Raw genomic sequence first — 13,331 nt, forward strand, 5'->3', positions numbered from 1 at the left:
AGTATGCCAGGGGATGAGTCAGAGTGCTTGGGATTTATCCTCCTCCCTATAACTGCATAGGCTGTGGGGAAACAGCCAGAGGAAGTGTGAAAAGACCACATAAGCCACCTATACTCTGAGGTAGCTGGGATGAGAGGCAAGACACACTCCTACAGCACAGTGGTGGCACCCGGAACATCAATGGAACACTGCAGCATCTCCCCATGGGTCCTACAGCAGAGTTCCAGCAGATGTAAGAGCAAGGAATTATCTTATAAGAAACTCTGCCATTAGGATATATGGTTCTTATTTTAACAAGCTGGGTTTTGTTATCAGAACTCTGCTCCTTAGGGAAGGGAGCGAAGTTAGGCAATGAGGTGAAACTCAAAGTCCTAAGGGGGGAAAAAAAGAAAGAAAGAAAGAAGAAAAGGTTAAATATATATATGTATGTTATATTATATGAATATATTTATATATACATATATATGTGTGTGTATGTGTATATGTGTGTGTGTGTGTGTGTGTGTGTATGTATGTATATATATATCTACTATAAGAATTCAGTCAGGAGGGTAAACCTGAAGCTAGTAAAACCAGAATGAAGAAACAAAGTCAGAGTTGGATTGTTGCTTTATGCATTTTTCTAAACCACAAGACCTTGAATCACATGGTTCAGGTGGGAAAGGAGCAAATTCTTGCAGTCTAGTCCAATTTGTTCTTTTGATTTTTATTATTCCTGTAGCAAAGGGTATTGTCTGCAAATGACTAAAAGAATAACATATTAATGGTGACAAACTTCAGTACAGACACTCTCTCTTATTTGGCTGAGAAACCTATAGGAAGAGCTGCTAGCTGGGAAAATGGTTCTGTGTGGCCCAGAATGCTAATATAAATGCTGATCTACTGAATCTGTGTGAACCACGCAGAATGAATAGTAACAGGGTATTGGAGGTTTTATGCAGGAAAAAAATGCCTGTGATTAGAGATAAGTTCATGGGGAATAAAAGAATGTGGAGGCAGAATTACAGACTTAGTACAGGAAAATAGATTAAGGTTGAGAAAAACTAAGATAAAAAGAGATTTGGCAAGAGGCTGAAATGCTTTAAATCCATGCAAATAACCGACAAGGGGGAAAGTGAATATGCTGGAAGGATAAAACAATGTATTTTAGAGCAAGACAAAGATCAGATACTGGGACAAAACATTAAGAAACTGCCCACATCCTGATTTTTAAGTTATCTAAGAGTACAAATTGACTTAAACACGTTCTGTATAATGTACAATAAAAACAATAACCAAGCAAATAATATTAATAGAGCAAGCAAGGAAAATCAGAGTGACCTTGGTTAGCAACACTATACAAAAGAATGGAAGGATTTCTGGTTTAAAAAAAGAATTCATTATAAATCTTGAGTGGAGCCTGTAGGAGGAAATTTTTATTTTATGCCCTTTTAAATTTGCACAAGACAAGTATTGACTTTGCCATATATTTTTGGAAGGTGGCACTACAGACCAAGATTAAATCCTTACGGACACACTACAGGGAAACAGAGTGACAAAACCTCAATGCTGAGAAGCGCGATGCCATCTCCAACACCTACTCCTGAAACACCATAAACTCTGTATCCTGCATCCCAAGTGATTCAACAAGGAAGGTACTAATCTGAAGTTTCTATGGATGTGCTTTGGAAATGGGGAGGTTGAAGATTTATGAATAACTTAAAACCATAAACACACTGAAGAAGAACAGAGTCTATTGCTGTCATCACTTTTTTTCAAAGGAGGTCTCAACTCAAAATTTTCAGAAGCACTGAAGGTTATGAAATTATGATATAAAAGCTTAATCTAATATTTAAATCAGTATGGTTATAGATTATTTACAATGCATAACATATGAAGATCACATATATATGTGTGTATAATGTGCAAATACATAGTTATACATAATCCGTATATACGTAAACATTAGTTTGTTTTTATATAGTCTATCACCATTCATATATATAACTTGTGGAACTGAGAATAATTTATGCATTATCTTAGTAACTTGTACATGATCAATAAAGGGTCATCAATAAAGATAATCAATAGATAGATAACTATTTTCAAAAGCATATTCAAATACCTGTGTTTTTTCCCCTCTCTCAAACATCCCTAAATGTAGATGATGGCTGTGCCTAATACAACCAACATAACTGTTTTGCTCAAATTAAAATTCAGTTAATGTCTTCATTAAGGTTAACATAGTTCTACCACTCATTCTATCATCATTTGAAGATGAAATTATTAAATGTTTTATGTGCATTTTATGTTCTTACTTGGCTAGATGTTCTTTTTCTTGAGATGGCCAGAAGTATTTTCATCTGGAAAAAGCTTGCCTCTCTAAGGACATAAATCCAAGGCAGAAAAATGAAAGTCTTGATTCTGCTGTCTGTAAAACCATACAGTTAATTAAACTAAACAGCTATTGTGTTGCTATAGCACATTAATTAATCATGGAATAAGACTAAAATCCTAGAATAGAGAAGTTTCTGCTCTTAGTGAAGTCAAAATGGGTGAATTTGTCATAACATTGATTAAAAATTTGAAGCAGTGATATCCAGTATTTCTTTTACCAATTATGTAAAGGATAGGTAGTAAGTTTAAACAACTACAACATAAATGCATTTGTTCAGAAAAAATAGCTCAGAATTCTGAAATATGGAACAAATATTTTAAGATTGGATCCTTGCCTGTTTCAGTTACAAAATAAATGTCTTCATGACCTTCACCTTGCAGAGAAAACTTAGAATTTTATGAGTGGTCTACTATATGTAAGCTAAAAAGATTCAGCTAATTATCTGTTGCCAAATAAGAATTTGGATAGACCTCTGAAGACTCTATAAACTAAACATTTTCCCAATAAAGCATCTCTGGGATTTTAAACTCCAAATTTTCTCTTACGTACATGTCTCAATACAATGTTCAGGTAGGAAATACTTACATCTGCTTCCCCAAAATGCATTTTCTATAAAACTGCATTTTTATCAAAATGATAGGAAAGAAAACTCTTGACTTACATTTTAGGTATACTTGGTAGAATGTTATACTTACATATGGAAAATTTGAAAAACTTGAGAATTCTTAGCAATTGGAACATGTGTTTTGCAGGTTGTAGGCATTCTATCAAAATATACCAGATAAGCCTTTCTCTGCCATATTGTTCTCACCTGAGCATGATTTCACTGTGATTTTATATTTTGTCCTTATTTTGTCTATTATAGTACAATAAATGCCACAAAAGTGGAGAAAATATTGAGCAAAACTATACAAAATTTAGCAAAGCAGATGGGAAAAGTAATTGTCAGGGAAACATGGTCCTGCATATAAAATGACTACTTGCTAATATTAATATTTTGGAGACCAAGTAGCAATGTCTTAAAGCAATTTACATCTTTACCTGATAGTTTGATACTTGTTTTTCAGCATTATACAAAATGTACACTGGATACTGTTTGAGCACTTTAGATACACATGTAGCACTTTATAATGTTTCTCTTTAACTAATGAAAAGCTGGATCCCTGTTAGGATTTTGGGGCAGAAAATCTTTTGGTAAAGAATAATGTGGGTAATGACTGATTTTGGTCCTTCAAACATTGAATTGTCAAATAGCTTCATGGATGCTTTTCTTTGGACTCTAACATCATTTTTCTTAAAACAGATTTTAATCTCTCCCAGACTGCTCTTGTTGCACCATGACCAAAAACAATACATCGTAGCAAGACAGCGATGACTTTCTGTAGCTGCATGAGTGCTATATAGTAAAGGTAACAGTGTAGGGAAGAAGATCTCTGCTTCTTCCCTAGAAGAAGAACTATCTCATGGAAGAGAGTTTAACACCATAGTCTCCTCAAATACTGAACTAAAGTCCATGACGATGGCTTATTTTACCTAAGAGACTTTGTAAGTTTGGGTAATTAACTTTGTAAATTTCCCAGTCATAGGGAGATTATGTCATATGGAAAGCAAGAGTAGGTATCCTTGACCAAGCTCAGATAAAATCTAAGAAATATACACATAAACTGTTGTTAGGAGGTGAACAATTGCACCTAAAATTACTTTAAACATATGATAGGATAAGTGGTAGAGTTGATTAATAGTAAAATTACTAATTAATAATAAAATTAATTGTAAGATAGTAACAGTAAATTTATTAAAAATTCTTATGCCAGATTTGAAAAGAAGCCTTTATTTTAGATGTCAAACAAACACAGAAATATGTTTAATGTTATTGTCACTCCCTATTGTAAGGAAATTTTTAGAGATGTCTACTTTCCAAAGAGTATATCTTTGGCATGCATAGTGACATAAGGAGGAAAGAATGTTCTATTTCTTGATTATGCAAATAATGACATTATCTTTTCAAATTCGTTTCAGTACTGGGTCAAAATCAAGCTAATAAAGACAAAAATGGTTAAAATCTGAACAAAAATTTTAAAAATTAAGACATCATTATGTAATATGGATAATAATGACTCTTATACTAGAACTTCCATCCCATGTCCTTCTATACACCTGACTTTCTTCCCCTTCCTTCCTTCCTCCCTTTCTTCGACCCTCCTTCTCTCTCTTTTCTCCTCTCTCTCTCTCTCAATTGTAATTCTGTATCCTGGAAACAGAGATCCTTATCCTTAGCACTGAAAGTAAATTTTTATCTCTTCCCCTGAAACATTATGGCTATAGAAACAAAGTATTTTTAATGTAAATATTAAAATAAAATTTGGTACAGTATTTGAGTTGCCATTGCTTTTGGTAAATGAGATTTTATAAATGTTTTAAGGTTCTTCATCAGGAGCATTTTCATCCAAATAAGGAGAGACTAAGCTTTAATATCCACTTGTTTGGCTGGAAATTTCTTTAACAACAACAACAACAAAATTCCTACTGTGAAATTGCTAAGGGTACTCAATAAACAATTTAGTATAGTGACACTATACTAAATGGGTTAGCACATCTTAAACACAAAAAGGTTTTTTAGCCAGGAATATTAATTTCATTTTTTCCATATTTCCATATTTATAATTTTCCTTTGTTTTCTTAAGTTCTTGGACTTAGATCAGTGGTTCTTAAAATTATTCAATGGGTCTAGGAGCTGGAAGTCACAGTGTAATTTGTGGACCACCATGGAAATACTGAGATACTCCGTGTACCTTTAAATTCCACATACACAATTTTGTGGCATACTCAATATCATTTTATACAGATATAATATAAATAAGATAAAACAAGAGTCAATGTTCTAAGACAAATGTATTTGAAAGAAAAACACATTTTTTTAAAAAATGTCTCCATTAGGTATTTTTTCTACAAATTCGGAAGAGACTCATTATTCAATTACAGCAGCAGAACACCTTGATCCTGCTAATGGAACATGCTCGGCATGATAATTATTTCAAAACTACATTAACAGACTTTGAAAAAAGACCAGGAAGTAAGGAACATTACATGACTATAATCAACACAAAAATTAGCTGGATATTTAAATATATAAAATTCATGGGACATTGCACAATTTATGATCTAAACAGGATGTTTTAAGCAGAGTAATTCCCTTAAAACTGCTCAGTAATATTAATAAAGTCTGCATATTTAGACATTCTTCGGGCAATACTTTACACAAAAAAATTTGATATGATAAGCAGTGGTTGAATAATTTTGTTTTCTTTTTGTAAAAAGATAAAACAAAAATCTAACAAATATGCATGAACACATTACATAACTGAAATGCAGTTTTACAGAAATACCTTTGTGGGGGCATCAGGGTGGCTCAGTCAGTTAAGCATCTGCCTTCAGCTCAGGTCATGATCCATGAGTCAGGATTGAGCCCTGCATCAGGCTCCGCACTCAGCAGGGAGTCTGCTTCTCCCTCTGGCCCTCCCACCACTTGTGCTCTCATAACATCTTTAAGGAAAAAAACAAAAACAAAACAAAAAAACCCAAAACACCAGAAAAATGCCTTTCTTATAATAGTGCAAAGTGCTATTTTGTGAATTGATTAGTGGCACAGGGCATTTTCAGATCATCACAGAGTACAGAAGAATATTCTGGCAAAAACCCACAGTCAATTCCCTTCTAGAAAAGTTTGGTAAATTTAGAATAATTTATTTAAAGTTGAGTTTTTTCCTTTGTTAGTAGTCTGTATCAGGCTGAACTTCTCAAGATGATGATCAAGTAATTAAGAAATGCAGTTCTTTTTTACATAAGTAATAGAGAGATTAAATACACAAAAAGGAAATGAGAAGGCTAGGATTATGTATATATATAATATATATGCACACACATATAATAAACATACATACACATAATTTTTACTACATATATACTCTTTATTACATAATATTCCTTATTACTAAGAACTGGTTGATTTAAAAGTAACCACTAACTGGAATATTAAAAAGGCAGAATTACAGTTATTTGATCTAAAAAATAACTGAAAGTAAATAATTTAAGTTTGCTAATGATGAAGTTGAAACTCAAAGAGGATGTGACATACTCAAAATATGAGAGTGGGAAAAATGCTAGGTCCCAGGACTCTGCCTCCCAATCAATGTTTCCTCTAGTTTCCCAGACTGTTAACAAATAAGAGTTACATATAAGGCTTATATACTGAATAATGCCTTTTTCTTCTTCTCTTGGCATGTAAAGACCAGCAATGGAAAGGTTTTCTATAACTCTATTGTTCAGAAAATCAGGACTAGAATTTTAAGTGGTCATTTATTCACTTGTAGAGAGTTATACACATGCAAGATACTATAATGTGGGAATAGACATATCTCCAAAGAAGATTAATAATTGGCCAATAAGGATATGAAAAGATGCTTATCATAATTAATCATTATAGAAATGCAAGACAAAACCACAGGAAGATACCACCTTGCACCTATTAGGATGGCTTCTATAAAAAGAAAATAAAACAGGGGTGCCTGGATGGCTCAGTGGGTTAAAGCCTCTGCCTTTGGCTCAGGTCATGATCCCAGGTTCTTGGGATCGAGCCCCACATCGGGCTCTCTGCTCGGCGGGGAGCCTGCTTCCTCCTCTCTCTCTCTCTGCCTGCCTCTCTGCCTACTTGTGATCTCTATCTGTCAAATAAATAAATAAAATCTTAAAAAAAAAGAAAATAAAACATAATCAAAATAAAAAACAGAAAGTAACAAGTTTTGTTGAGGATGTGGAGAACTTGAATCCCTAATACACTGTTGGAAGGAACTCAAAATGGCGCAGCTTCTGTGGAAAACAGTTTGATGATTTCTCAAAAGATTAAATAGAGAACGACTATATAATCTAGCAATTTCATTTCCAGGTATATATCCAAAAGAATGGAAAGCAAGGTCTCAAAGAGACACTTGTATATCCATATTTATAGCAACATCCATTATTTACCATAACTAAAATATGGAAACAACCCATCAGCAAGTGAATGGTAAGTAAAATGTGGCATATATAAGCAATGGAATGTTATTCTGCCTTAAAAAGGAAAGGGATTCTGACACATACTACAAGATGGATGAACATTGACGCTGATAGATGCCTCTGCCCTTTACATTCACACTGTACCCAGATCCTTTGTTCAGAATGAGTATGCATTTATATACCAAGATAATTTTATCAGAAGAAAATACAGACTATTTCAGATTTATTTTATTTTATTTATTTGAGCAAGAGAGAGCATGAGAGGGGAGAGGTCAGAGGGAGGATCAGACTGCCCGCCAAGTAGGGAGCCCGATGTAGGAACCAATCCAGGGACTCCAGGATCATGACCTGAGCAGAAGGCAGTTGCTTAACCAACTGAGCCACCCAGGTGCCCCAGACTATTTCAAAATCTTCTCACAATTAACTTCAAATTTTGTTCACTAAGAAAACATTTCCCAAGTACCTTGTCCTCAATGTCCTCTTTAGAAAAACCTGGCATTTTTAAGGAATGAGAGTTGTAATATGGAAATAAACAAATACTCATGGTATTACATTTTCTTTATTCTTCATAAATATTAACTAATGTCTATAAGAGATATTTCTACACAATATTTTCAAACTTAAGGGCTGATATATTCATAGGGATTAGAGAATTTTAAATGCAGTTTAACTCAAATGATTTTAATTATAGGCAGATACCCATCTATGTTAAATTTGAGAAAAAATTCCATTTGAATTTCGACCTCATCAAAAAGAGTTGCAATACAACTAAGGATAGATTACATAAATTCACTTGCAGGGTAAAAGCGCTAAGAGAATTTTTTTTTAATATATTCATCTTTATAAGTCTAAACTATGTCACTGAGGAAAGCAATCAAAAGAGCTTAAATTTTGCAGGTTCAGGTGAAATTTCATTAAATTCTCTACATGCATTTATGTCCTATTTTCATGTTTTTCAAGAGTGAGAAATGCAGACTACTCCCACAGTGGGTCTTTCTATCTGGATATCTGATTGCCGAGCTTCAGTGGGATACTAGCTAGTATTCTGAGATACCAACAACAACAAATGAAACTAAATTTGGATTGTATAAGTAGGAAGGGGATTTATTGATAAGATATGGAGGGGTATGACTTCAAAATAGCAGTATGAAGAGCTCTGCAAAACTGCTCCCCAGTGAAATAACCATAAATGGTGAAAATCATGAAAAAAAAAAAAAAGTCTTTCGAAATGGTCCCAGAGGCATATAAGTGAAGAAACAAAATCTTGGTAAGAATAGCAAGACTCTGTGGCAGTCAAGTACATCCCACTCACCCCATCACCTTCCTCCACCAGAGAGCTCAGCATGAGGGAAACACCAGTCTGGGCATGTGTTGCTAAGAAGATGGAAACTTTCTTCACCCCCGGTTCCAACAAGGGATATGGTGCCAACTTGAGAGTGGCAGTACGCCAGGGTTTCCCATGGCTCTTCATCTCTGTATAGTAGAAGCTGAGCTCCAAGTGAATGTTTCTGAGAGGTTAGGCGTTCCTACAATGGAGGTTCTATCCCAGGCATAGCAGGCCTAGAACCCTGGAGCTGGAAGACACCCAGAAAACTCTTAGGGTGGCAATTGCATTGTGAAAGAGGAAAGCAGAGAATATCAGAGACTGCCACCCACCCTGAACACCCTGCTGGTATAGGGAGGTGTCATTTTGAGAGAAGTGTTGCTCCTAACTTAGAGATTCTGCTTATGCAAGAGAGAAGGGGCCAAAGAACAAAGAATCCTCAAGTTCTCTCCAAAAGAATTAACCTTATTCTCAACAGAATAAGAGAAGTTAAAATCTAAGGGCATCTCAAAAACAGGAGAGGTTTTGGTGATAAGCAATTAAAAGGAATTTGGCAACTCTATCAGTGTAGCAAATTAAACTATAGGCTAGGTAGCTGACCAGACAAAACAGGGGTAAAAAAAATAGCTGAAATGAGCCCTCTTGGAGTCTGGACAAATCTCAAAGACAATTCTCAAAATTAACCGTCAAAAATAGGAAGAACCCAAATGTCTATTAACTGATAAATAGAAAATAAGGTGTATAATCCCAAAATAGCATATTATTTTGCAATAAAACAGAACGAATTAACCACAACATGGATGAACTTTGAAACATTATGCTAAGTGAAAGAAACAAGTCACAAAATAGCATGAAATATTCAAGATAAATCTATAGAGACAGAAAGTAGCTTTCATGGATGCCTAAGGCTAGAGGCATTAGAGTTGGGAGAAACTGGTGGAGGTGACTGCTATTAGGTACAGGATTTCTTTTTGAGGTGATGGAAACTGCTGTAAAATTGATGTGATGGTTATTGCACAATTCTGTGAATATACTAAAAACCATTGAATTATATGCTTTAAGGAAGTGGACTGCATGGTATGTGAATTATATCTCAATTAATCTGCTATGCAAATATTATTTAAGTACACATTTGGTGGTTCACCTTATCACTGGGATGACTAGAGAAATAGGCTCTGAAAAAGATCAGGAAGAAGAGATAGGCAGGCTACTGGAACCAAGCTGAATGAATTCATAAATTTGAGGCTCTTCATGCCTGCCTACTACAGTCTGCCCTGCCACTATCAGTTCTCCTTGGATATTATATACAAGGACTTCTGTCATTGGTTCCACTATCCAAGGAGATTCTCCACTTTCCTTGTTTATATCATTAGCTTCGGTTTCAAACCACTGAGTGACTCATCTGATTGTTTAAGCTTGCATTACATGCCTGCCCAAGCAGAATGTGTAAATACAAAGCCTTTTTTCTCTGTTATATTAGAAGTCATCTTTTTGTCCTTACCAGGTGAGAGTTTCTCAAGCATAGGAAAGGGACTCAGATGATGGGAGGGTAAAGATGACAAATACACACAGATAAATGAATATAAAATATACTATATAAGTATACATTATCTTTATTTAAATAGAAATATATGTTAAACACGATAATAACTAACTAACACATACACTTCTTACTGTGTACAAGATAAGACACTGTTCCAAGAGCCTTTGGTATTTTAACTCACTTACTCTTTGCATCAATTTTGTGTGAACTCTGAAAAACAAAGGTCTTTTGATTCAACTCAGCTCTCCTAGATGGATCATGATCCATACTTAGAAATATATATTTTTTTCTTCTAGTCACTGAAAATTTTCTCACTGAAAATAGACAGATTATATAACATTCTGTTATTTTAACCTCCTTCAGGGGTTGTGTTTGATGCTAGGGAGGGTGTAGGAAGCAAAAGGGAATACAATATAATTCCTGCTCTTAACAAGTTTGCAATATAAATGTATTCCTGGTAAATGAGTATACAAAATAACTAAAATAAAAGGAAGTCTTCTCAATAAAAGGAAGTTTCTCAAGGAATAGAAACATTGCCTTCCAAAATAAATGTCATGCTTACTTCAATTAAAAAAAAAATAATTGAACCTATACCTACTTCCTCCTCTCCCTGGCCCTAATATAATGCCTGGAGCACCTCTGAGGGAACATTCAGCTCCTGAAATTTCAGTTTGAAATCCTTGATTATAATGAATACAGAGAGAAATATAAAAATAAAGATTTATAGGACTATCTAGGAAGAGAGTGTTAAGGGAAGTCCAAAAGCAATCTTTAAAGAGGATGGCATTTGAGATAAGCTTTGACAGATGCAGATGGGTGGTGGTGATGAATTGGAGAGAGCACTGTTATGACCACAGACTCACAAGGGGTGTTCAGGGAACAATGAATGATCTACTTTTTTTTTTAATTAATTAATTTATTTTTTCAGCATAACAGTATTCATTGTTTTTGCACAACACCCAGTGCTCCATGCAATACGTGCCCTCCCTATTACCCACCACCTGGTTCCCCCAACCTCCCACCCCCGCCCCTTCAAAACCCTCAGGTTGTCTTTCAGAGTCCATAGTCTAGTCTACTTTTTTAGGAACATAGATTATATACACAAGTGCACTAGGAAACAGATTTGGTCAGATAAATTAACTCAGTGTTATGGACCATGAGTTGCCAATGTAAGGCTTTTATGTTAAGCTGAAAAGTAACAAGAAATCATTAAGTTTGTCAATTAGAGAATGACATGTTTTGTTTTGTTTATACAAGAAAGGTTCAAGAGGTTTATTAGACAGCCCATGGCAAGATATAAAATGCTCAGTGACCATAACAATCATATTTCATCAACCAGGTGCCACTTGGCACTGTGACACAATCCTGCAAGATATCCCTGGGCTCACATTTCCTAATGGGCTGCCAAGAAATGAATCCCCTCAAATCAAGATCCTAATGCAAAGGCATTCCTGAGACCACTGGGGAGCAGAGTCCTTAGAAAACCTGCTTTCTTATCAATGTTAGGAGGGACTGGGGAGGAAACTGTGTGGGATAATTTGAATTTCCAAACTGAGTAAGAGGAAATAAATTTGGAGACAGGGTCTCCTGGGTCTGGGGCAGAGCATGGGGACAAGAGAAGCAAAACAACTGGGACCAGTCAGCAGCTTTCTCTCACCTACTTCTTTGCTTACCTCTCTCCTCGAGGGTCAGCAGATGACTGCGCCATTGGCCATGTTGAAGTAAGCCAGCAAGTTGATATCCTTTGTGAAGATGCCTTCATAAGACAGCTTCTCCTTTCTCTGCAAGCATGCCTGTGGCTTCAGAAATCTCCATGATTCTAGAGAACTGATCTCTAAGCAGGAGGCTGAAGAGTAGTGCCTGCCCTTTCAGTTTCCATTCTGCCTTATCCTGCACGTTGGGCACCTGGATTTTGAAGAACACCAGCCTTGTCTTTGTGCACAAACTCCTCCTCAGGCATGAAGCTCTTCTCTGTCTTCAGGGTCTTGAAGGTGTGTGCACCTTCCATGGGAGGCAGGGTTGGATAGTGGGATTTGCGGCTGGGGCTGGGACAGTGACAAAGGTGAAGTGGGGAAAAAGGCTGTTGGCACAATCATAGGGGAGGACGAGGTGCCATGGTAAGGGGCCAGTGGATTCATGGGCACCACAATGATTCTGGGCGAGTGTATGACAAGCAGCATGGGAGCGATAGCTGAGCTATGGAGCAGTCAGACCATGAGAGCCATTGGGGCCAAGGGCATGGAGGTGCTGTGGCCACAATTATAACATGGATGGACCAGAGGCAGCATGGCACATGAAAACGAGGTGATGAGAGGGTCAAGCTGGGAATGTTGATGACTGGGGGCACAAGTGGTGACTGCTGGGGAATGCCATTGGGCTTGCTGGGGTCAGTATTGTCTTTGGTATCATGCTCCAACACTGGACCCTTAGATAGACTCCTGACAGTTGATATTGGACTGGGTGGCCTGCTGGGTCCTGGTCATGCTGCCTAAGTGACCAGTATCAATTAGATATTTCTGAAAGTGGTATGAACTATGTTTTATGCTGTAGATTGTTATTATTTTCTATTGTTAGTTTAAAAAACATCATTATTTCATAACATGTATTTATTTGTTTTTTTATTGGGTTTAAGATGGTTCCAAATAATGATCAAAAAGAGGTATAGAGACTTGTTCTAATACTGTCTCAGAATACAGCAAATGAGATTTATTTAAATGGGAAAGAAAGGAACAATAAATATTGATGGATGATGAATGGATGAGAAAAATTCATGGAAGAATGAATAAACGCATGATACAGTATGGAGGCAGAATCTATATAATTAAATCAGTTCCTACTATGGGGGAACATTAGATGTTGATGTCAAGGATTTATTAGAAATGTTATTGAAGATCTGTAGGGTAATGTTCATATAATTAACAGAAATCAGAAGGATGGAAAAGGTAGTAGCATTTTTGAAGCAGAAGTAATATATTTGTTTGATGTATTTAGATAAATGTTCCATTGGGGCAAATTTGAGGTAATGCCAAACAGTT

At 35.8% G+C, this 13,331-nt stretch overlaps 1 pseudogene; it reads right to left on the reverse strand.

The window, feature by feature from the left end:
* Positions 1-11,984: 11,984 nt before the first annotated feature.
* On the reverse strand, positions 11,985-12,476 carry LOC123936828 (annotated as a pseudogene).
* Positions 12,477-13,331: the final 855 nt, after the last annotated feature.

Source organism: Meles meles, chromosome 2 (assembly GCF_922984935.1).
Source record: "Meles meles chromosome 2, mMelMel3.1 paternal haplotype, whole genome shotgun sequence".
Taxonomy (NCBI): Eukaryota; Metazoa; Chordata; class Mammalia; order Carnivora; family Mustelidae; genus Meles; species Meles meles.